The sequence below is a fragment of the Rhea pennata genome, chromosome Z, assembly GCF_028389875.1.
Source record: "Rhea pennata isolate bPtePen1 chromosome Z, bPtePen1.pri, whole genome shotgun sequence".
Taxonomy (NCBI): Eukaryota; Metazoa; Chordata; class Aves; order Rheiformes; family Rheidae; genus Rhea; species Rhea pennata.
In genome coordinates, this window is record NC_084702.1 from 4,145,854 (window position 1) to 4,172,383 (window position 26,530).

Consider the following 26,530-nt stretch of genomic DNA (forward strand, 5'->3'; position numbering starts at 1 on the left):
AACAAAAAGACTCAGGTTCATCCAACAGGTCCATTCAGCTCTAATAGCATGGGAATCTGAAGGAAGTTCAGGGTGTTCTTCTTACAAAGTGTCCTGAAAAATCACATCGGAATACCATAGTAAGAACATCACCTAATAGTATGAAAATTCTAGAAGAGAAATGAGAAAGTTTCTTATCACAAAATTAATTCAAAATAATTATTTTGCCTCTTTTGTGGAGAGTGATTGCTTATAATGATTTTCCCTGAGAACTGGAGAGAGTTCAATACATTCATGCTCTCTGTATAAAGTCATAGATCATGATCATATGCATACAGTTTAAGCTGCTGTTAGTAATGTTGCATTCATCTGGCAAGAGAAAAAGCTACTACTTTTTCTTACTTTTTCTTCCAAGAAAGCTTGTCATTTCTGATGTATGCCTTCCATGAACAAACTATGCACAGAAAATGTTCTGCAATGCAGAACAGGCATAGTCCACAGTTGCTGAGGACAGCCACTCTTTCAATATGATTTAAACATTAACAGTGTTATTTAGCTTGTATTTCCAAATTTTATTATGAAATTCAAATACTAAAATATGTTCTCTATCCATATACCACCATCAAATTGGAATTACTGTATATGTTATCATAGACATAGACAAACTACAGTTTCAATTTCATAACTGTGTTTCAAAACTACTTATGCTATTGTTTTGTGTTGACTGAGTTTCAAATATCATTCAAATCTGAGTCCAGTAGGATTAATGTAACTGGCAAATATAATGCCGAAACCTCTTTCTCATGTTAAAAACTCAGTCTTCCTTTTTCTTCATCATTAATCAAGACAAAAGGTTACATGTCTGCCTGTGTGAACCATCAGCAGACCATATCCTGAATTTCTTAGAGAAAATAGCTTTTAATGTATGGGCAGTAAAAGCAGACTAGTGCAACGCAAAGTATTAAAGACACCAAGAGGAAAAGATGAGAACAATATGAGAAATGAACTGAGTACGCCAACACATCTGGGAACAGTCTAATTATCAAACTGAAGAGATCGCAGTGCTAACTGTATGCTCAGCATGTTCTTGCTTCAGCGATATCACATCAGCAATACAATCAGAGAAGGAACCTCTCCTGTGTACTGGCTAGGTCACCTGCAAATTTCAGGTTGAATCTGTCTTTTTTGCATGTTTTTTTTTCCTTGTAAATTGCTGAATTAGAACTTCTGTGAACTTTTGAATGAAAATATGGGAATAAAAACTAATTATGCTGGTTTATGAAAGCTGGTGGTATGAGGATAGAGTCATCAGAATCAATAGGCAATAGTATCAGGACTGCTTGCCATATGAATTGGGACTATTTCTCCGTAAAACCATGGAACATGGAATGTGCTTTCTATTAACTGTTATAACTTCCTCTAATTTTCCTAAAACTTTCTCTTTTTTATTTTTAATACTGGCAGAAGATCGTCTGTGATCAGGTATCAATAACGTTATATGCAAATATAATATGATAAATTAATCTGTGTCAGTTGTAATTCATTGTTCACATTAAATTATTCCTGGGATGAATAATGTTAACACATAATGTTAATACAGAACTTACTTAGCAATGTACACATATACACTATGCCAACAAAGCCTTTCTCAAGAAAAATTAGTTTCTATTACAATACCCATCATCATAATTCTAGTTTCTCTTACAGCGCTGTGATTTTAAGGGCAGTTCTGTAGTAAGTATTTTCTTGAGGGCCAGGACCTATCTACAGTGCATTGTTGAGATGCTATAAAGACTGTAAATTCCTTCATATTAAAAAGAGCAAAACTCTACAAATTATGTCCTCTGGAAAGCTAGTCATTTTATTTGCTTTAATTTGGTAGTTCTTTAATCACACAGTTACCTTTCTTCTCTTTTGTTAATTTCCACACACATAAGCTCTGAAAACAAGTTCTACTATGTTATCTATGCATTTCTGCATTTCTTCAGCTTGCATATGGAGGTATTCCTTGTAAAAGATGTAACAATATAAGTATTTTACTATTTGCTTAAAAAAAAAAGAGAGAGAGAGAGAGAATTAAGAAAGCTTTACAATTATGGAGGAAGGAAAGTTAAAGATATTACCAATGTAAATGAAATGTGTTATTTGATATGCAAGTTATTATAGCCCCATAATCAGCAAACCTTACTGTTAAGAAGCTTGTCTGAGCAAAAAAATATGCTAGTTTAGGGTCTTTGGTTAGTATTGGTAAATATTTTTGCTCAGAGTAAGGTTTAACCATATATACTTGCAGAATTTATGCTTGCATCTGCAAAGTAAATAGAATGACTTTAAAAGTCTTGGGATAAATATGACTTTCTAACCTAATTTTTGTGTATCATGTGAAGATTTTAGAAACAGAAAAGAAGTTTGCTTTTAGATGGATCCTGACCTCTGAAACAGAATTAAAGCAGGGAATTTGAGCAAAGATGCTCTCCTGGTACTGAAAATGCCAAAGAGAAGACAGAATCCTGATCTCTTCCAAGCTCTGTAGCATTAGTATTCTACTGGCAGTACTCTTCTAATGAAAAAAGATATTAATTTATTACCCTTGTTCCTTTCACTGTAGAGGAAATTAGTAGGAAATTGTGCTTCCAATAAATATGCACGAAGAGCACTGTGTGCATACCACTGCACAAAATCAGTTCATAGTGAAGGTGACTAAGAATTATACACTGTTCAGCTGCATCCAAAACTGCCAAGTGTGAAGAGACTGAGGACAGGAGTAGTGGCAGTAGTACACAGCCAGGAATGTGCTATTGTGTCCTGCTCAGGCTCATTTTAAATTGCTGGAAAAAAAAGTGGCATGTGAGACTGGCAGTTCAAAGAAAGAGTTGATGGAAACAAGGTGTAATGGGCATTCCACTACTATTCATGTAACACTGATCATTTTGAATAAAAATACAATCATAATGTTAAAGCCAGATGAAACATAGATTGTTTTTATTTTTAGGTGAAAATTCAAGTGGACAGTAACAGTCCGAGTAGTTGAAAGCAAAATAGTTAATTTTAAAATTATACAATATATGAAAATAAAAGTCACCTGACAACTTGAATTGCTTGAATTATCATTACTATTCTAAAATTTAGAATTAGTAATTTTAGTAGACAGATAAACATCATAGAAATGAGGTCATAAAAGTGGAAAAGTTTTTCATTTAAAAATTGAGCATTAAAGATGTCAAAGCTTAAAGAGATTCATTGATGATTTCAAGGAATTGAAAGAAATACTTGGTGTTGTTTTGGATGTTGCTGTGGAATTAAACAGATACAATTCATGTGAGTAGCTCCAATGTGCAATATTTCTTTAAACAGAAATGAAAATTAATATGAAGAGTACTTCAGATTCCAAATCACAAAGACAGAAGCCTAGAAACTGCTTCTTTAGAGTTACATCTAGCTAACAGTGATCTTGAGTAGCAATTCTATACTAAGCTCTTAACCTCTGAATTTTGAGAAGGTATTAAAATTAAAAATTTCAATATATTAAATTCAGTTAATATATACAAAATATTTGAGATATACAAATATTTATATTAAAATATATCAAACAATTAAAATGAACTTTTAGTAGTTAATAATTTTAATAGAAGTTTTCAGAGAAAATCTGGAACAATATTTCCAAAAGAAAGTCTGTCTCTCTTTAAAAGGAATGTTCACATTATTTGTGCTGTGTAGGAAAGACATGAATTATGTCTCACTTTAGTACCCTTTGATACCATGAGTATGGTGGAAAAAGTGACTTTAAGTTAAATAAAATGATTCAAAAGTGCCACCCCTGTGTGGCCCCCTGTATCTGTACTACCCTTTGTATAATACTTTACATGTACTTTATATAATACTTTTTAAGTGTCTTTATATAATACTTCAGTTTCTATAAAGTCTTTTTTTTTTTCTGTTCTTTCAGTAGAATATAAGTATGTAATATGCTGTGAATGTTTCTTCAAAGATGCATTCCCATGGCCTATCAGCATATATCGGCTTTTTAGGCTGAATCAGATCTAATAAAGACTGGCAGTCCAGGCTTAATCCTTCTCCTGTAACTGACTACCCAGGATATTGCCTGGATAGTGTTTTTCATCTAAGGTTCTCTTAGCCCTCTTGGAACATCAGTTAGTTACAACACCCAGGTGAGGTAAGTAGAGGTATTATTATACCATTTTGCAGATCAGTGCAGAGCGTAATATGCTAAAGATAATGGTGAATGTCAGTGGCAGAGCTAATAACAAAATCTGAGTTTTAGTGCTAAAGAACAAGTACTTTAAGAAATATTTTTCCAGTAGAGTAGAGACGACCATAGTGAATGAATGCATTACTTAATAAAAAATTAGAAAAGAAGCTTGGCTGTCTTAATACATTCTTCAGATTTACTCCATGAAATAAAACTGAACTCATTTATGCCATTTTTAAAACTGAATTGAAATTTATATATCTCTCTCTATATAAAATATATAATACATATATAATATACATATATATTTCCCCCTTGGAGTATTTAATATTCTTTTATTCATCATAGATTAATCACTGGAAATATGTAAGCCTAGAAGTAACTAGTAACTGCTGTATCACAAATAATCCACAGAGACGTAATTATTTTCCAGGATGCTGCAGTCTCATAGTGATCAGAGAAAATAATTGACTTACAACACTTTAATGGATTTTTTCTTTTTTTTTTCTTTTTTATGAGTAGCAACTGCAAATAAAATTGACATAAATAGCTAAAACCTGGGGTTTTTGGTAATTAACAAATTCATTGTGAATTGAAAATAAAAATAGTCTGTGAAAGCATTTAGCCCATCTTAGAATTACTGTGTTGTCTAAAGTTATATTTTTTTCTCTCTTTTTTTTTTCATTTTCTTTTTGGGCCATGTCTTATCAGTGCATTGTACTGAAAGAGTTTTTCTTAATGGTAGATATTCTAGGATTCAAAGCTAAATCATGATTGCTGCAGTGAATCATTACTGCCTTTTATGAAATGCTGAAAGGTCACTGTGTACATTTGGTACAGTCCTGGGTCACAGTCCTCTGGAACATTGTCTCACAGGTCTTAGCATCCTGTATCTGCAGGGACTTCTAGTACATACAGAGTCTGTGACTTGATTTCACATATGGGCAGCCAGATTTTCTGCCTTTTGATCTTTTTTTCTTTACTAGCTTTGTTCAAATTTTTTTTTAATCTTTCTTTAATTGGTACTTTTATCTGAATTTCTCCATTCCTTAGGATTTGAATAGAGAAGGTACGTTATTCGCTATATCTGAATGGCAGTGTTTTTACGATAGAAATTTTAGCAGAAGTGGAAAGAATTATCTAAAAGGTATTCAGTCTAGATGTACAAAGTCACAAAAGCAGGAAAAAAGTGGTAGCGGCAATGTCAATACTTATTTTTCATTTATAGCATTATAAGATGTAGAAGCAGTGGCTGGGATAACCATCTGAAGAGAGTTATAGGCAGGTTTTGGTTTGGTAATAGATTACTTGCCCTCATTTTAAAGATCTAATATATATGGATGCAGTGCTCTATTTTATTTATTTGGTCTCAAGTACTTAAAACAGGTAGGTGAGGTTATTCATTTTTTCAGACTGTCCTTCTATTTTATTAGTGCTTATTGTAATATAGTTCTAGGAAGTAATACACTATAAATTCTCTTTACAGTTTAAAAAGCCCACAAAGGTGATGTATGTTAGCTTTTTTTTCTTTTAATTTTCAGAACAACAGCAGTTCGATGGTCCTGCTGAATCTACTTTAGCATTGTCCTCAGAATGCTGTAGAACAAATTTTTGTGGGCTAATATACTTCCTGTTGTCATGTTTTCTGAAGAGCATACAGACAGGTACTTAATACCTAGATACATATTCTTGCACAGGTGATGTGGCTAGCTGGACAACCATTTTGAGTAATCTTGCAGATTTTAAACTTATCTCTAGCAGAAATTGTCACACTCTTTCACAACATGAGTTTTAAGAGAGATTATCCACCCTTCAAGCTTCCTAATTATTGCCCCATTCATCTTCTTGTGGGAATTATCATAGCTGGGCATGGGAACTTCAGATATTCACCTGGTTGAATACCTCGTATTAAACTACTGAAATTGATGTTTATCTTCCAGGAGAGAAAATAAGACTCGGGATGCTCATTCTACTATTTTTCTGCTATGATTTATTCTGTTCCTCTGTTCACAGTGTGCTTCCTTATATTTCAGTGTTTGTGTATTTCAGCCTCCATCAAGCCCCAGCATGGTCCACCCACTTTAGTCCTGCTTGAAATTCCTTTACCAAAGACACTGCTCATCCACCCAAGCAGAGATGTTCTCTCTTTGCTTTCTTCCCATCACATGTGAATGATTCTCCTTCACTTGTAGCTCCTTTCCTCCTTCTTTCCAATCCTGTTTATTAATAGTAGCTTGTGGCACTGATTCCATGTACAAGCTCTTCTTTCCTGCAGTGCATGGTTGACTGACAACAATGATTAGGCTTTGCTTTCTGTAGTCATTTGTTTCTGTCTTCCTAATTTGTTACTAATTAGCTGTCCCAGATAAGGGAGCTCGGAAGGTTCTCTTCACCATTTATACGTGCTCAGCTTTACATATTCTCAGCTTTTCCCAGGCAGCTGTAAAAGTTATTGACTAAAAAGAAAAGGTCACACCACATAACTGCAGTGCACAGTTCACTATTTAAGAATTGCTTTCACATGTAGAAGGTTCATCTCAGACATGTTAATTATTAAATGATTAAGTAGCTCCTATTTTGAAAGAACAAAGTAGTACTCCGTTTTAGGAAATCTCCTATATTAAAAGTTTTTACCATTCAGAAAAGAACTAATGTGCCATTCTGAGAGCAACATTAGTAAAACAATTTGCTAGGGTATAGTGTAGGACTGAAAGTCTCCCTTAATAGTGAGGTATTTTTTTTAATATTGATATTATTGATATCGGTAAAGTTGGAAGGGACCTCTGGAGATCAGCCAGTCCAACCACCCTGCTCAGCAGGGTCACCTACAGCATGTTAGACAGGGTTGCATCCAGGCCTTGAATACAGAGAAGGGGACTCCACAACCTCACTGGATGGATTAACGGTGATCTACTCTAGTCAAGATTCTGCTTATACAAGATGGCGTAAAAGCCAGCACCTTTAGTAGAATATGTTGCTCTGTTAGGGTTCATTTTCTGAGATAGTTCTCAATTTTCAGAGTCAGTTCTGATTCCTTATATAAAACAAAACAACAGAACTTAAATTATCAAGTAGAATGTATATCCTGAGAAGATTTAGAAAGGAAGAGTTTTGATGATAAGAATTTTAGAGAGCAGCTGAGCTGCTGGATTTTAGGTGGATCCTGCTACTCATGTCAATTATTCATCAGTCCCTTGAAGAATCAGTATCTCATCAAAAGCTCTGAAAATGACTTAATGCCTAAAGAAATGGCTGTAAATGGCTCTAAAACTTTTTTAGATCTTTCCCATTATTCACACAGTAATCACCATGCTATTTTACCCTTTCTGCCAAACCTAACTTTCTAAGACTGCATAGGTTCATTGTTACTGATACGTTTTACATACAAGACTTTGTATTGTTTAATGAAAAATTACTCTTCCTTAAAGCCATGCTCAGTTTATGTGTACAGTCTCTATAAGTGCAAGTATCTTTTACACAGTATACTCCTCAAGCAACCTCTTTCCAGATCTGGTGTGTTGGTCGCTTGATCTGCAGCTGCATGAAAAGGAACAAGGGGCCTCATTCTGTTTTCTGTTTCACCAAGATAAATTGTCACTTTGTGGTAGTCTTCTTTAGGACTTGACTTCTACAGAACATGTAATGAATAATAAAAGAATTTGGCCAATTAATCTCTCTTTAAGCAGCTTTTTTCAGGACCTGATCTACAAAAGCCTTTCCCACGCCAGTGAGCTATTGTGCTTGTTTGCTGCTAAAATATCTGTGATTAACTACTCAGCAATGTGACTAAAGGACCAACGTTCTAGCCCAAACAAAATCAATTAGATCAACATTGCCCGACAGTCTTGGAATCTTCCTCGCTAACCAAACCACCAGTGTGACACTGGCTGACATTTTTGTAGGGGTTTGCTACAGGCCATCTGATCAGGAAGAAGAAGTAGATGAAGCCTTCTATAGTCAGTTGGAAGCAGCCTCATGTTCACAGGCCCTGTTTCTCATGGGTGATTTTAACCTCTCCAGTATCTGCTGGAGGGCAACACAGCAAGGCACAAGCAACTCAGGCGGTTCCTGGAGAGCACTGAGGGTAACTTCCTGATACAGATGATGGAGGAGCCAACAAGGAGAGGAGCGCTGGACCAACATAGGACTGGTTGGAGATGTGAAGGCTGGGGGCAGCCTTGGCTGCAGTGATCATAAGATTGTGGAGTTCAGGATCATGACAGGAGGGAGCAGGGTAAAAAGCAGGATCCCATCTCCGGACTTCAGCAGAGCAAACTTTGGCTTCTTCAGAGGTCTGCTTTGAAGAATTCCATGGAACAGGGTCCTAGAAAGAAGAGAGGTGCAAGAAAGCTGGCTAATATTCAAGGATCACCTTCTCCAAGCTCAAGAGTGGTGTATCTCAGTGAGCAGGAAGTTGAGCCAAGGGAGCAGGAGGTGTGCCTGAATGAGTAAGGAGCTCCTGGCAAAACTCAAAGAGAAGAAGGACGTGTCCAGAAGATGGAAGCAGGGACAGGCCACATATTGGGAGCAATATAAAGATATTGTCTGATTAGGCAGGGAGAGATGAGGTTAGAGATCACTGAGGAAAACCTGACATCCAGAAGTCCATGGGCCTGGATGGATGCACCCCCGAGTGCTGAGGGAGCCAGCAGACATCTTTAATAGGTCACTGTCCATCATCTTTGAAAGGTCATTATGATCAGGAGAGGTGCCTGGGCAGTGGAAGAAAACAAATGCCAGTTCAGTCTTCAAAAACAATAGGAAGGAGGACCCAGAGAATTCCAGGCCAGTTAGCCTCACTCAATCCCCAGAAAGGCGATGGAGTACTCATTCCAAGCACATGTCATCTCCAAGCACACGAAGGATAAGAAGGTGATCAGGAGTAGTCAGCATGGATTCACTAAGAGGAAATTATGCTTGAACAACCTGATGGCCTTTTAGGATGAATTAACTGGGAGAGCAGTGAATGCTGTGTACCTCGAATTCAGAAAGGCTTTGGACAGTCTCCCATAACATCTACACAGATTAGCTCAGGAAGTGTGGGCTACATGAACAGACTGTGAGGTGGATTGAAAACTGGCTGAAAGTCAGAGCTCAGAAGGTTACGCTCAGTGACGCAAAGTCTAGTTGGAGGCCTGTGGCTACTGGCGTCCCCCGGGGTGAACACTGAGTCCAATCTTGTTCAACTTACCCATCAATGACCTGGATAAAGGGACAGCGGGCACCCTCATCAAGTGTGCAGATAACATAAAACTGACAGAAGGGGCTGATTCACTGGAGGCCTGTGCTGCAAGAGAGGGATCTTGACAGGTTGTAGATATGGGCAAGGAGGAACCTCATGAAGTTCAAGAAAAGGAAGTGCAGAGCCCTGCATCTAAGCAGGAACTCCTCCATTTTACAATACGGGCTGGGGGCTGACCTGCTGGAAAGCAGCTCTGTGGAGAGGGTCCTGGAAGTGCCAGTGGACAAGAAGTTGAGCATGTGTCAGCAGTTTGCCCACATAAATAATACATATGCATATCATTCGTGATAAACTCATACGCTATTAGGTATAGCATGGAAAGGTCTTAAACATTTGCTGGTTTGTTTGCTCTGTTGGATACGGAAAGTGATAATGCTATACTGTCTTGAAAATAAAATACAAGTATAATGAATTTTATATTAGCCAATTCTGATTTTTTAGATATGTGTCTACTAGCACTAACTAAAAACAATTATTTCAAATCTGAAAATTTGAAATTTGCCTCATTGTGGACAAAACCTCAGACCAGGTGATATCTTCAGCATAGCAACCGAAGTCATCTTGAAAAACTATATCATATTTTTCTAATATCTCAGACCTCAGATTAAGAAAAAAAGTCAGTGCTAATTATCAGGATATTACAAATAACATTTATAAACCACCTTTGTTAGAAAGCTTTAAGCACAGATCATTTCTTGAACGACTTTGTGTAAGATTATTAGCTTCCTCAGGCAAGAATCAGAAATGATGTAGTTTATCCTTCATTTAAGAATGACAGATATTGATGCACTGCAGAACTATATAGAAAAAATAAAAGCTCTTTCTTGTTTTTTTTCTTTATTAAGTGTTTTTTCCTTTTCTTTTTTGCTTTCTCTTCCTGTTTCATCTTCCCCATCCTTATGCTAAAGAAGGTGTTTTTCTGACAATTTCATAGAGTTATGCAAGTTTTGAACAAATATTTCTTTTCTCCATTATAGGCAGGATGTTTTAAACCAGAAAATAAAGCAAAAACAGAAACAATGCAACTTTTTGTAGAATGCTATTTACAAAAAGGAAAAAAAATATGAGTCCACAATAAATTGCTTTATATTGAGTTAGGCTATTCCAGGAATGTTTTTATAGTCAAGATATTCGTGCCTCCATTTTGGGATCGTAACCTTAGATGAGACTAAGAAGGCCATATATGGAATCAAAAAGTTGATTTAGTATGGAAATTAAACCTGACCTATCACACATGAAAACTTTACCATAATCATAATTTAGAGTTATCAATTGCATTTGCCTCTTATTATATCATCAGCCTTTACTATCAATACAAACTGGAGGATGAAGATTCTAGACTTTAATAGAAATTAGTTATTAGTAATTTCACTGTTTCATAATATTGTGAGGGACTTTGGGACCCTCAAAAAATATCAAAGAAGCAGTAAATCTGGAATAGATTAAAAGCATATTTTTCCACTACACAGTAAATAATTTAAGTATCTAATTTATTGACATGAGATGCCAGTGAAGGCAAGAAATTAAGTAAAACTAGAATAGGAACTTGACAGTTGTGGATAATAATATTCTGAACTGGAATTGTAAGGGCTAAAGTAGATGCTATGAGAGTCATATTTTATATCAAATCTCAAATAACAACAATAAGTTTACAAAAACTATATAGTTTGTGGGGTGTAGGAAAAAGTCAGATAATTTCATCTTCACTGTGAAAGTGACAGAGCACTGGAACAGGTTGCCCAGAGAGGTTGTGGAGTCTCCTTCTCTGGAGATATTCAAAGCCCGCCTTGATGCAACCCTGTCTAACATGCTCTAGGTGAACCTGCTTGAGCAGGGAGGTTGGACTAGATGATCTCCAGAGGTCCCTTCCAATCTTACTGATTCTATGGTTCTATGATTCATAGTAGTTGAATGTGAGGTTTCTTGAACCTTTTTGAAGCAGTTGGTGCTAACTACAGGCTTGGCTAACAGAACTAAAGTTCTAATACCAGGTGGCAGTTCAGCTGATCTCAATTAACCTAAAATTCATGTGAAATACTGCTGCTGACTTTGTTCTGGGAATGTATGCAATCAATCCAACTTCTATTTTATTTTTGTGCTAAAGTTATTTTATTAATGAAATATCAGCAATCTGTCCATTAGACAAGTATGAATCTACAATTTACTTCTTAATAAAAATTCCAGATGTCTTCTTTAGCTGAGTCTAGACAAGTCTTATTACAACTGTCTGAACAAGGAAATCATTAGAAGATAACAAAATCTATGCAGAAACGATAAGAATAAATAGATTTGGCTTTCATTTTATTCCTCAGATATGTTAGATTGTATCTTTTGCTAACTAAAGCATTTTCACACATCTTCAAAAGTAAAAAATCCTTTCAACTATCTTTTCCTCTTATTTATATTGCTGCCTATTCAATATTGCTGGGAGATACACTTCCTAGTGTAGAAGTGGCAAAAACTTTACAGAAATCATCAGATCAAGGAGAATAGACTTTGAGGAGCAAATTCTGCTCTCAGTCTAGCCCAATAGGGGAATTATTCCATTTGAATGACAAGAGACACCTAACTATGCAATTGGAGATTTTTCATATTTTTTTTCATTTGACATCACAATTAGGCATAAGTATCACAGTCCATAACTTGTCGGCAATCGTGTGGCAAGCTGCTTCTTCCCTATAGTTAGATATGTGTACTTTATAAAAATCCATAACAACCCATATCAACGATGTCAAGGGAGAGAAGAAAATGGTCACTAGAATACTAACTATTGCTAAAAAATACTGAGTATTTTCCATATATTTATTACTTCATTTGAAAAAATAATATAATCCTCAATGGAGACAGAAGGTCAACATAGCTGACACAGTTTTATATACTAGCTTGTATGTATTTCTTGACTAATTCTAGACTCTTACTTGTTTTTAATGTAAATGTATTAGCTTGAGAAAACACTTTGCTTCAAAGAAACCATTTTAATAAAAGTTCAGAGAGATGTCTGGTGTATTTATCTTTCAGAAGACTTCAGTTACATTCTCATAACATGCTCAAAAAACTAGTATTGTCTAAACTTTAATCTCTGGAATCCTCAAACATCCTTCTTAGAAGAAATTACTACAGTTTGGGATGTTTCCAGTAGAAGTACATTCTGCCATCTTTTTAACCTTGAGGATTACATCTGCAGCTATATCAAGGTTGATCTAAACACAAGTGGAACTAGTTATCCTTATTGATCTTGTTGTCTCACTTGATTTGAAAACACATATGTTCACAGCTGTGCACTATTTTATCGCTTCTGCAGGTAAGATTGTGTCATGCTTCTTTTCTTTCATGATACAAAGCTTTCACCAAAGATCTACAGACGCAGTATCAAAGAGTATCATCATCCCAATATTTCTCAATGGATCTTTTACCTCTCTTATACTGAAAAAAAATTATACGTATAAATATATATATATATATACGTGTGGCTTATGGGACATAATCTTTATATATAAATATGTATACATGTGTATATGAGTGTGTGTATATAAATATATACACACACACATACACACAAATACATATATACAGTATATATTTTCAATACAAGGGAGGTAATAGATCCATTGAGGAATGTCAAGATGATGATGCTTTTTGATACTGAATCTCTCTCTCTTTATATATGTATATATTGGTTCTTACATCATTTTCACTTCTGGTCACACACAAGAAAGGAAACGCATTTACTTTAGTTTGCAGCTAGGATTCGGACAAAACTAATTTTTGTTTAATCTTTTTTATTTATGCCATGGTCATCATATTTCACATATCACAGTCTCTGTTACAAACGTATTATTTGTGTATATATATGTGTGTGTGAGAGGGTGTGTGTATTTATCTGTTCACAGGCATATAGGAACTGGTTCTACCTATCCAGAGGTTATATCCTAAGATGCAAATACCACAGCTGTATAACTGAGCTAAAGAAAGAAAACAAATACAGAATTTTGCACTTTAACTATTAAAATGACCTTTCCCCCCTTTTATCTTGTTCTGAAAACCTAAAATAGCTGAGAAAATCACAGTTCAAACATTTACTGTTGTCATCGTACTTCATAACCAGCAGACTGTCAAATTCAGTCCACAAAGAGGAAGGTAGAGTATCATAACTATAACTATTATGGAATATTTTAGCAACATGTCAATTTTGAAATGAACGTGTGTGCTGCACCTGAAATAAAGTGAAATAACAAGTACTGCAAGTAAAGCTGTGGATATAATGTCTATATGACTCTGATGCATGAAAAGGCTATTTATTCAAAACCCACTTGGACATGATCCTGTCTAACATGCTCCAGGTGACCCTACTTGAGCATGTGGGTTAGACTAGATGATCTCCAAGGGTCCCTTCCAATCATTCTGTGATTCTATGATTTCTGTCAGAAAGAGTACGGAAGGAAGTAGAGGGTAAGGTGATGAAGATACAGACAATGACACTCTACATTCTGTAAATTTAACAGAGAAATGAATCTAGCTGGAAAGTAAATTGAACCATTTATCATACACTAACATACAAATTTTATTTACAATTTCTTGCATGAACATGGTGAGATTTCTGTAAATTTTCAAAGTTACTGTTCTGTCAACTTAGACAAAGCTGACTAAATACACTACAAAGACAATGAGTAAAAATGACACTCTGTGGTGCTGGGTAGGCAGTTTCCAGTATTATATTTTAAATCAACCTATAACAGGTTAGAAGTCCTTGAAATTTTTTTCCAAGATTTTGTTGTTTATACTTTTCAGTTCTCTCAAAATCCACTGATGAAGGTATACAAAGTCTTCCTCTTGGTCTGATCTGTGGAAAACATGAACCTACTGCAATCTCCAGAGCATACCAGGACATACAGATCCTAACCCAGCCAACACTCAAGTCAGTATCAATTTTTTAAAGTTGCTGACAAGTAGTGAATATGACCTTGGAAAGCAGGAAGGATTAGTATGTTTGTACTGTTTTTAAGTCCACCATTTCAGCCTCAGTTTCCCACCTTTCAAAAAGCCTTGAATTGAAAGGACTGAGTTAAAACATTGTCTTTTCTCTATGTCTGGCCTTCACTTATTCAGAACAGGCAACATATTTTTTTCAGTTCAGTGCTGGCCAAGGGCTGGGATAGACAGAAGTGCAGCAAGGGAAGCAAAGCAATGCTCTCACATGGCCCAGGTGCTTGCTTGGCCTCATGAAATGAAGGGATGTTGCACAGCTACCAAAGAAGGAAGAGCATTTATTTATTCATTTATTTACTTTAATGTCTATTTAGTCTCTTTGGAGTAAAAAGTTTCCCTAGACTGGTGGGAATCTGTGAGCTGGCTCTTGCTAGTTTCCTAGGCTGCTTGAGGAACATGTGTAAAGGCCAGAGTTTCAAGCATGAAGTCCTTGTTTACAAATCTGTGGTTTGTCCTTATACATGAGTACCTGGTATACAAATAAGAAGCTAAAAAAAAGACATAGATCACAAAGTGAAAAGCTATATTTAAACCCACAGTCATTCGAGTACTACAATGGAAAACTTTTCAGGAATTCTCCACCTCCTCCATCTGTCTCCCATTGCACTTCATACTAAAGCACCGAGAAGTGGACTGTCTGCACTAGTTAGGTTTAAGCTGTCCATCATTTAAATTATTATGGAAAAAAAAAAAAAAAGTAATTTCTGTTTTTAACCCGAGTATGAGTTCCATACTACATTACAGTTAAAAAATGTTCATCTAGATACTCTGTTTACTCATCTAGCCTTAGTCTTCTTGGTTTAGCTCAAATCCCTCAACTCAATGGCCAAGTTAGCCATAATTATTTAGTTTCACTGTCTTCTAAAAAGCTAACAATGCGGACAGTTTACAATGCTGTAACCAAATCAACCTGGCTGACTATCTGTTGTTATATTATCAAAAATTGGTATTGTCTTATATTAGAAATGGAGGGAGGCTTTCAGCAGAGGTTATAACTGTTTTAGACCGGCTCATAAGAGTCAGAAGGCAACAAGGAACCCTTAGCGAACATAGGCTAAAAACAACTTAATAGAAGCACAGTCACAACAGAATCAGTCAGATAATCATCTCCTTCCTGTTCAGTAACAAGATCTTTTTTGTATTTACTCTTTGTTGCTATTTCCACTGATAATTCTTGTCTTGTTTTGTGCGTGCTCACTAACTTAGGTCTGTGCCAGTCTTACTACTTCATCCAAATCCAGCCATCTACAAGCAGAAAAACACTGGTCTCTTAAATTTTTCCCCTCTACATTAAGCACTGTCCACTTTTGCCATCTAGATTTTAGGGCTGCTCTTTTCTTTCAAGGGTCTCTTTGTAGCATTGTCTCATTTACTTGTTCTTAGGTATTTGAAGTTTCATCTCAGGTAGCTGACATTAAATAAATGCAATTAAATTAAATTAAATTTTTGCTTGATGGGTCCTAAGGCCTTTCATCCATTTTCTCCTTGAATTCAATTTAAGGTAAAAATTATTCATGAGGGAAAAAAAATGAAAAAGCAGGGGTTATGAGAGGATAACAGATCCATTTATTATGCTTGTACGTAAGTCACAAGCACTAGCTCTAATACAAATGTGCAGTTTGGAAGATCACACGTCCATAAAACTCCATCTTCTGTAGTCTTCTCAATTTTCTGTAGCAGACAAGTCCAGTTTATGCTGAATTATCTGGCACTAACAGAGAATAACAGTACAGACTTGAAGTTAAGTTCATGTTTTTCTGGAATGTGAAAAAAAATGCTTGCACAACTCCAAGGAAGAAAACTACTCAATTCTGTAAAGCACCAGACTTACACTATCCAGGATAACTTGAATGCTTTTTCTCCATAAAACTATACTCAACTCGTATCAACTTTATGCTGCACTCTCAAGAAATCAACAAAAAAACTCATCAAGTTTAATGGTACCTATACCAGCAAACCAGCATGCAAGTCCCAGAGGAACTCTAGTGTATTATTATGCAGACTTTCATAGAGTAGTGGGCTAGAGGGTGGTGGTACACCTTAATATACTAAAATATATTATTTGAGAAATTCATTTGACTGCAAAAGCCTAAATGAAACAATAAAATGGCCTAATCTGCACATCATTCATTTTTATTTGACTTCTTTGACAAAATAATTTTACTGTATTAAAATTTATTTGGTTGTCCACTGACACAGTTCAAGGGGATTTACAAATCCCAAGCCTAATATCATAGTAGAAAGAGCTGAACAGTTCTAACTATTTTCTGCAAACTCCAACATGGAAATATGCCAATATTCAGCATAAAGCACAGTTCTAAATATCAACCAAATGTTGCAGCAGTTTGGAAAGACAGGTAAATCACTGATTAGCTATGCAGTTAATGACTGGCATTTTTAATACTACAAATAATTCATCTCAAATTTATGAAATATCAATGAAAGAATGATTTTGAGAATAGTAATTTTTTTGGTATATCACAGCTGTCAGCAGCAAAATAAATACATATTTTTAAAAAAATTAGTTGCAAGTTTCAAAACTGTATTTTCTCGGTAATGTTTTCTCCAAAAAGAATAAACACTGTTGTCATATAGAGTATTTTAAATAATAGTAGAAATTACTGGTTTTATTTGTTATTTGTTACTTTATTTGTTATAAAGCCAGAGACTTTCATCATCATACATTTGGACCTCTGGAAATGAGTTCCTATAATTATATAGCTATCAATCCACTAAACAGGATAGAAAGACTCCAATATTGGCATTCATTGATGAAACTGATACTTTAAGGTACTCGTATTTGGATCCCAAGTCAGAAAGACATTAAAAAGTCTCCCTCAGACTTCAGCAATTTCCTGCGCATATGGACTTTAATAGCTTGAAATTAGGGATTGATATCTACCAGAACTGAATATTACATAAATATTGATCTCAAACCTTTGGTAGAGATGCACTAGCAGAATCTCATCTTCTTTCAAAGGACAGAACATAACCCAGCAAAGATATATTTCAAAAATTAATTTTATTCTGAGGAGAACTATAGACACCCAAGAGAAATTGAGTATGAAGTATAAAGCCAGGGAATTACAAGCAAAGACAGCTGAAAGCAGATCTAAGGAATCATATGTAAATAGAGTGTGACAAATTGTCTTGCAACACGTTAGCCTTGCGCAGAATATAGCGGGAAAAAGCAGAAGCTGGGCCCAGGTAAACAGGCTCAGTACAGGCCTACAAAAAAGAAAATTCGTATAAGCCATCCGTATAGGTCTGGTGAGGGAGTATCTCCAATTAGAGAAATCTTATCCTTGCTCTTTAGTTATTTCTTTAGACATATACAGGAATAGATTAGGTCCACCTTCAGATAGGAGTTTTTCAAGTCAGAAAACCAGGGGATTTGCAAATTCTCTTGATGGGCTTATCTTTGTGAGGGAAAAAAAGACAAAAGAAGAAGAAAAAAAAAGGAAACCCACTACATTTTGCTAACTTTTCTAAAAGATAAATATATACCTAGCAGAAGTAGCATATATAAATTCCTAAAGACAAATTTCTTACACAGTTAATTCCATATTTCAGTAAATCTGGCATAAATCTGATGTACCAGGTATGAGGTATAACACACACAGTATCCTAGCTAATTTTGCTGTGGGTTTTTGAAAAGAGTTTGAAGCCAAAGCTGCTGCATAGCAGTAAACTACATTTATTAAATATTGCAGAAAACTCAGCTTTAACACAAATTTCATTTGTACAATGAATTAAGAGTAACAATTTTCATGACACACTTGACAAAGAAATCTCCAAAATCAGTGGAGACTTTAAAACTGACTTCTGTAGTCAGTTTGGAATGAAACCAAAAAAGACTTAGCACTATTTCTCCTTAAAATAAAGCTCAGTCAACTACATTCTCAACATGACTGTTGTGCTAACTTTGACAAGACAGCTTAAAAAAATTCTTCCTTGATGGAGAATATATAGTCCTGGAATATCTTCTGAAAAAGAAGAGAACAAAAATTTACATCCCCCTCCCCGTTTTTTTTTCTTCCATCAGTTCTAACAGGTATCCTGTCTGTTTTGGAAAGGAGAACTTGCCAATTTAGAAAGCTACATATTGCAACTTAGCTGGAATTGCCCAAGAGTGGCACTTATGATCTCTTCCGGTTCAAGTTAACTATGATTGATTTCGTAACAGTCCAAATTCACACACAATAAATGAACTCACAAATAATAATGTGATTGTAGCATTAGAACAAATGAAGAAGAATTCAAATGCTTTCAGCACTTGAGTCTACCTTTATTTTACAACTTTTATAGTCACATAATGGCATCTTTCTATTATGTACAATGATTTATGTGATACGTTTTAAGCATAATAATTGCACTTTCAAGATGCAGGATTCTGTTGTTTGAATTTAATTCAGATTAATCCTACTCTCATAACAGAACATTGCAGATAAAAGAGATTAACTTTAACCTGACTGTCTGCCATTTATAAGCTGAATGCACTTGAGATGAATCACATATTCACAGATGAAAACCTGCAGTTCTAGTTTATGTTTTCTTTTCTGTTTTCTGCATTTCTGGCTTATTTTAATGCAGTAAAAACATAGATTTAACCCGATTGAACTAATTAATTCAGGATCAGAAAAGCCACTCATGTGCAGCTAACTATACATCCTTACATTCAATAGATTGTTTTATTTTGTATTTTTTAAGAAAAGACTTGAAAAAATTAAAGACATCTCCATATAAGAGCAGATAGATATGCTTATAAAACAAGAGTTACAGTCAAGAAAAAACTTGCAAAGAGACTTTTTACTAGTCACATACTCAAATACTCATTTCCAACAGAAATGCTATTCGTGTAGCAGATGGCAAAATTATTAACCAAGTACCAAAAAGTGCTACAAAAATAATTGAAAGAATTTGCAAGAAACACAACCTCACCAACAAATGTGACACACATTCTCAAAGAACCGCAATCATAAAGACATAATAAATGAGGGAGCACCCAGGGCACTGGCAGAAGGCTTTGCTTCCTCACACAGCATTTTAAGCCCCACTGCCCAGCTGTCTCTGGCAATTAAAGAAGTTGCACCTGCAATCTGTCATAATAAAGGAGAAATGCATAGGTGTAGCCTTGGCAAGGCAAGAGGATTCATCTGGAACACACTTTTCACAGGGAGAAGAAAAAGTATAACTGAGAAGAAAGCTTACGACCCTGAGGTTCATTAATAACATTAGTAGCAGCAAGGGAAATCCAGGCATTAAAGTTCTGAGGAAGATTTTTTTTTAAGTTAGAGGTCTAATTTTAGATTCTGAGAATCCTAAGTGCCCTATTTGCAAAGTTAATTATAATTTGTCGACACTACGTGAAGTCTGAAAAAAAAAGAAGAAAAAAAGGCCAGAGTGACAATTCAGAACTGTGATTAATGACAAATATCAAATCCTCTAGTCTATCACTTCAAGTAACACAGGAAAATGACAAAATGTTTTCATACCGTAGCATGAAAATTTCAGAAAATTCTTCATTCTTGTGAAGCACTGAAGAATGTGAAATTAGCACTTATGGTGCTAAACTGTTTTGACAAAATATTTTCCACAAGTTTTGTCAACAGCTGTCCTAAATGTAGGAAACATTCTGCCTCGATTTCATTTTCCATTTTGTGTTATTTGGAACATGATACTTAAAGGTCGTAATACTTCCTGCAGCCATGGAAGAGGAATCAGCTTCAATAGTTTGTGAATATTATCTTGATAGGAAGAAAAGATAAGAATATATCACTGCTGTCTCCTCACCTAAGCTGATGTTTTGCCTATTTCTCATTGGGAATGCAGGAGACAAAACTGTCTTCTCCCTTATCTGGCTAGAACTTTCCTATAGCCAAAGATATTTGCCAGTGACAATCTCTAAATATAGCAATCTTTAATCAGTGCCAGGAATAAAACTAGACATCACAGTGCTTCCTCCTACACGCTCAAAAAGTTTCTCAATTTCCCGAAGAAAAAATATGGTGGCATATTTTAAAATAAACGATTTTTTAAAATGCATAATGTCAACTCATTGGGGGCGTAGAAAAGGGCAATTAATTTGTTTGTTTGCTTTTCTAGCTTAGTCAAATTGGTCAACGGTCATTTTACCTAGTCAATATTAAAAACTTTTCTGAACTTGTGCTCACTAATATTTGAAGCACAATAAACCACAGTTCATGCATGTCCCCAGACTGTCCCATCACACAAATTTGCACAAATACTTTGCCTGACTGAGTAATTGAAGCAAGTCACTCTGGATTTCTCATCCTGTGCAAGAAAATAGCCTTATTTAAAAATACAGAAGTCATGTGCTGAGAGGATGCAACAATGTTTAGGTATTTGCAAACCTAAATATCTCCTTAATATTTGCCAAATCTAAATATTTCCTCAAAAGCATTAAAAAAAACAACCAAACAAAAAAACACTATATTTACTTGGTCACCCTTATAAACTTATTAACATTATATGTCTCCTTAAGAAATCATGGAACATAAATGGAAATAAAGAAGGGTTAAAACAACATTAATTTTGTGAAATTAAGTTCTTTTCCTTTTAAGTGCCGAAATATCAGTACCTAGATCATTCCAAGGAAATAAGTCACTTTTAAGCACCATAGCAAAGCAATTGCTAGCTAACTCCGAAGAGGACTTTGTCAAAAGAAACTCAATGACCACGTATTTCCAACACTTTCTTCTTTCAGAGGAGGGAGAAAAACCCAAGGGCTGGCTTACCTATGCCTCACAGACAAAGCTCACTTTCATACCAGATCTAATAGCAGGCACTCATACGCAATACTTAATTATCACTCATAAGCTTTGGAAGAATTTCAGCTTAATATTTATTAATAGACTCAGTCCATATGTATATATACACACTTAAAATCTGCTTGTACATATAATTTTCTGAGAGGATGCTGCTTTAAACCTATAAAAGCAGACACTCCTGCAGAGGAAACAGCTGTGCCTTCCTTGTGTCCTTTGTCTCTTATTCCTATGCAGCTGATTTTACATGTATACAGGTAGCTAAACATCATGAGACATGTTGACATGTCATAAGAATTGTAATTTAATCATAAATAAATATCTTAGCAGGATTTAAATTTTAAATGTCTATCTAGATTTCAGGGACATTTTTGAATATTCAACACAATTTTCTGTTAGAATTACCCACTGCATTTACAGGTACAACACATAATGTATCACCAGTAAGTTAGAGCTGCAGCAGAACTGGTTGCAGCTAGAAATAAATTTATTGAACATGTGTAGAAGTACAGATAAGGTTAGTATATAAAAAAATGTAGTCTGTTTGACCTGGTGATTGATATGGGAAAATATTAGTCTTTCAGATATTCACTCCCTTCTTCTTTGTCAGTCAAATGGACACTGATGCAGTAATGGAAAGAAATACAAAAGAAATAACCAGCAACCTCCTCCACAAACTAGAAGTTTAATTCTCAAAAGGGTTACCTGGATATACACATTTCACAAGTGACAGTACTGACAGACCAGAGAAACTGCAGATCAGAAAAAAATCCAGCAGAATCTAAACATAATCATCTGAAACCATTTATGTGCTTCATTGGTTAGTAGGATTTTTTTTTTTTTTTTTTTTTTTTTTTTTTTTGCCTTTGTTTGTCTTATGAAAATACTACTGGGTAAAATATGCAGCATTATCTTAATTTATCCACTTTTGTCACTTAAAATATCAAAAGGTTAAATATTATTGTTAACACTAAGATGAATTGTGAACAAATATATAATGATTCAAGTCTGAGATAATTTCTCCAGGTCAGACTTCATTACGAATAAAAACATTAAATACAATAACAAAGCTTTTCTTATTTCATAAAGGTTGCCTTCCTTCACTTCAAATGACCTCTCCATTTTTTTCACTATACAATATCTATTCTTAAATGTATCATTCACTCTACTATTCCATAAAACCAATACTTTCATTTATGACTTTTTAAAGCAAAAATTAAAATAGGCAAATATAGCAGATGCCTAATTATTCTATTCATTTATTTTTTAATTTTTTGGTGACCCATCAGCAAGTTTTACAACAATCCTTATTTACAAGCGTTGGCAATTTGGTTGGTCACAATTAGAATAAAAAAGTGTGTTTTCTACATGCAAGCCATGCTATCTGCGGACACTAGTGACTCAAATAATTCTGTCCTCAAGCATCATCCAGTCAGGTAACTCGCCTTTGTAAGTGAGTTACACTTACAAAGTAACTCAGCTTTGTAAACACAGTGGTTCTGTCAGACTTGTCATGAACTTTCTACTACAACTCCCAATGAGTTAAAGACTTGATAAATTCTGTTAATATTGTGACTCAGATAGCCTTAGTTTCCAAGGGAATTATAACTTAGTACAAAAGCCTGCAGGAAAAATAATGGTGAGACAACTCAGAACTTTTCCAAATCTCAGGGTTCTCGGGTCATAACAGCAATGAAATAACATGAAGGGAAAAAACAAAAGAAAACAGGAATGTTGTGAAGTTACTGAAATTTCACAGTTCAGTGCCAAAGCTTTGGCATATCAAAATCTAGAGTAGAACCTAACTTTAACAGTGTAGGAAGCATTTAGTATGTGCCAATCCTTCAGTGTTTTATGGCCACACAAGTACATTCTACACAGTTCTATTTAAACAGAAATAAAACATACTCAGTGGAGCTGCAGAGATGAAATGCAAAGCTAAGTTTGTATGTTCTCAGAGCTTGAGAATATTTTCATTTAAATTTTAGATATAATTGTTATTGCCTAACTGAAATAGCAAAGGAAACCATTATAAAAGACAAGAGTATTTAATTCAAAGGAGGAAGGAAAAGAAGTTAATAGAAACAACCATCCCTGGGGTTGCTTACTTTTTCTCTGCAATGATGTGATGATATGATGAATTCTAATGAAATTATGTCCTGGTGAGAAATTCTGAAAGTATTTCACCTGTTTACTTCAGATAAGATTATGACTTTGGATTTGAAGTTCATAATAATGCAAAATTAAAAGGAAAAAAAACTTTTTTTTCTTATATTTTCCTGCTATCAGTGGGCAGAGAAATAAATGGACTATGACCAGCTTCCCATACTATCACACCAGAGAGCAGCTGGTCCTTCACAAAAGCAAATATTTGTTCATGCATGGAGGTATGTGCTTTACACATCTGTACACAGATAACAGAGTGGTAAATTATTTGCAATGAATAGTCTAATTTTATTAATTTTGTTTCCTCTCTGTAAAGTTTATTACTGGAAAACTCTGCTATATCTTAGTAGGCTGCAGATAAATTTTTGATCCAACAACAGCTGCATAGCATTAAAAGGATACATTTACATACTGAAGTAAACTAGAAGAGATACTGGGAATTTTCAATGGCTTTCACATTACTGAAAGTATCAGTTGTATGTCTTACCATTTGTATTTATTGTCTTTTGTGTCACATTAGCCATATTTATTACACATTATCTGTCTACTTTTGCATTAACAGGATGCATTTCTTTGCACTTAGATGCAATAGATTTGTAGTTTTATTACGGTACGGTCCATCAAAGAAGAAAGAACAGTCGGCAAGATGGTGAACCAAGACTGTATAAAAACAGGTTGTGCAAAGAGACAAAAACAAATCAAATAAAAGTTTATTTAGAACATCTCTAAAGAAGAAGCCTGAATAAGCAAGTTAAACAAGCAAGCTGAAAGAAGTATTGTCCTCATTCTGAAGGTCCTCTATGTGTATAAAATTTTGAGACACAATGCTTTCTTCCAAAAATCTCAATCAACGGGGTGTCTACCTGACAGGATAGAAGGGTACCTGTTAGAAATGCTATTCTAAGAGATTGATCAAACATAACAGGGTCTCAGTTCAATGTTTTGAGACAAAATTCACAGAGATACGAGCAAGAAAATTAAGGTACCATAAGAAGTGAAAACAGAAGCAAGGCAAGAGCTCATGAGTTTTAATATTATTTGGGGGAATGTACTAAAATTACTTAGATAATCTGCCAGAAGCCTCTCTGCTATCTGTTAGAGGAACAGTGATGGACAGCAGAGAAAAAGGATTTCAGGAATCCAGCATTTGGTGAAGACTCCTCACATCTACAGTCTGCAAAGGTTCTGGTTTATCCAGAACTATACTGTGGTCTATGCCATGACCCCAAATAGGTAAGGTAAATTCCTGGGAATGTATTCTCCTTGCCTTCTTGTGGGACTATCCTAACCTAACTTATCTGGATTCTCCCACTTCCTAAGATGGTTCCCTCTCCTTTTTATTCACTCCTGTTTATGTATATGTAATATCAATGTAGCTTCAATTTTACTCTTTTTTTTCATATTTTTCTTGTTCTAATGTTAGTACTCTCTTAAATCTTACAGTCTGAAGGCCAATTTAATATAAATGAAGCACTCAGGGCTTTTATTTTGGAAGGGAAGAGTAAGAATCAGAAAAATACATATCTGTTTGTGCTGTTTTTTGTTCTGTTACAATATTTTTTATCATAATAGAAAAAAAAGATCTACTACTTCTTGGAGCCTATAATACCCAAAGAGAACCCCACAAAACTTCTTCTTGAAATATAAAGAATATCAACATCTAAGTTAGCTTCTAAATTGCTCTATCTGAGCAACCTCTTCTTTGTCTCTTAGAGTAGATATTGTCAGATTTCTCTATTTGCATCTTTGATTACATTGAGCAGCCACTAAACAACATCTTCTGATGCCAGAATTGCTACTTTTTCCATTCAATACCCATGTATTGACATATGAAAGTCATCCTTCAACCAGTAACAGTAAGATAGACTTGCTTATAAACAATGCCATCAATACAGAATATTCCTTTTCTCTTTGTAAATATATTACAAAGTAAAAACTTCTTCAGTCCCCTTTCACAAAGAATAAATCAGCACTAGTACCAATTCATGAGGCAGCCAACTAAAAAGTTATTTCAATTAAAACGTATTCAATTTAAATGAGCCCATTTATGTATTAGTACTGGCTGAAACTGAAAAAATAAAAACAAAAACAAAAATCCATTTTTTCCTATCAAGTAAAATGACAAGAATAAGCATAGTGCACAGTTTTCATACTATAGCTTCATTTTCTTTTGTATCTTTTTTACATTTGATTTTATTTTCTTGTACGAATGGCTGCTGGAGGCATAGATTTTCATTAATAGCATAACTCAGCTAAGCATTCTCTTTAAGAGAATTAGCTATTTTGGCAAGGTACAACAAATCACATTTTAACGAGAATATTTTACAAATTGCAAAGAGGACTATAATTACTGATTTTGAGCAGAGTTTTTCAGGATTTCCTCTAGGTAGGGAGAACTCTGTTGGAAAAGTTGTTCTAGCATAAATTTATGAACTTATGAATACACTGCTCTGCAAGAATAGTGACTCACCCTAACCTCATGCAGCATATGTCTGCATCTCAAATGAAAAAATACTTTGCGATAGAAAGGGGTCCCAGCACGTTGATTTTCTTTCTGCCTTCAAGTGATCTGTACTATGGTAAGGGACTGTCTCAGAATTACATAAAATCTATACCATATTTTCTTTTGTATTAGTATTTCAAAAGTCATTGAAGCATAATGCAACTATGGCTGTGGGTTTAGTGATACACACTATAAAATAAAACATAAGCTGCAGTAAACCACAAGTTACAGAAGAGGTACAGTTTTACAGTAAGGAAGTCTACATGCAAGGTTGTATACTGTAACTTATATTGCATAGGTTAAGACATGCTTTTTTTTCCCTGTATTGAACAGCTGCCACGGTGATTCTTATCTTGTGCGTGTTCTTATCATTATCAGTATAAATAGTAAAAAGATTTTGAAATTCCACAAAATAAGAATTTTTCAAATTACAAAATCAGGATTAGAGCACACTTAAACCTGGGATATTCTGTTCCCTTAATGGGATATTCTGCTTTTTCTGTATCAGAGGGAAAAGCTCATCCAAATTTAACTAATGAGTTACAAGTTGTTCTCCAAGACTGGGGTAACTCAACAAAACATTCATGCCTAAGAACAATGTAATAAAGTTTAAACCCAACTCTGCAGAATATGGAGAAATTCTTAAATCAAGCATT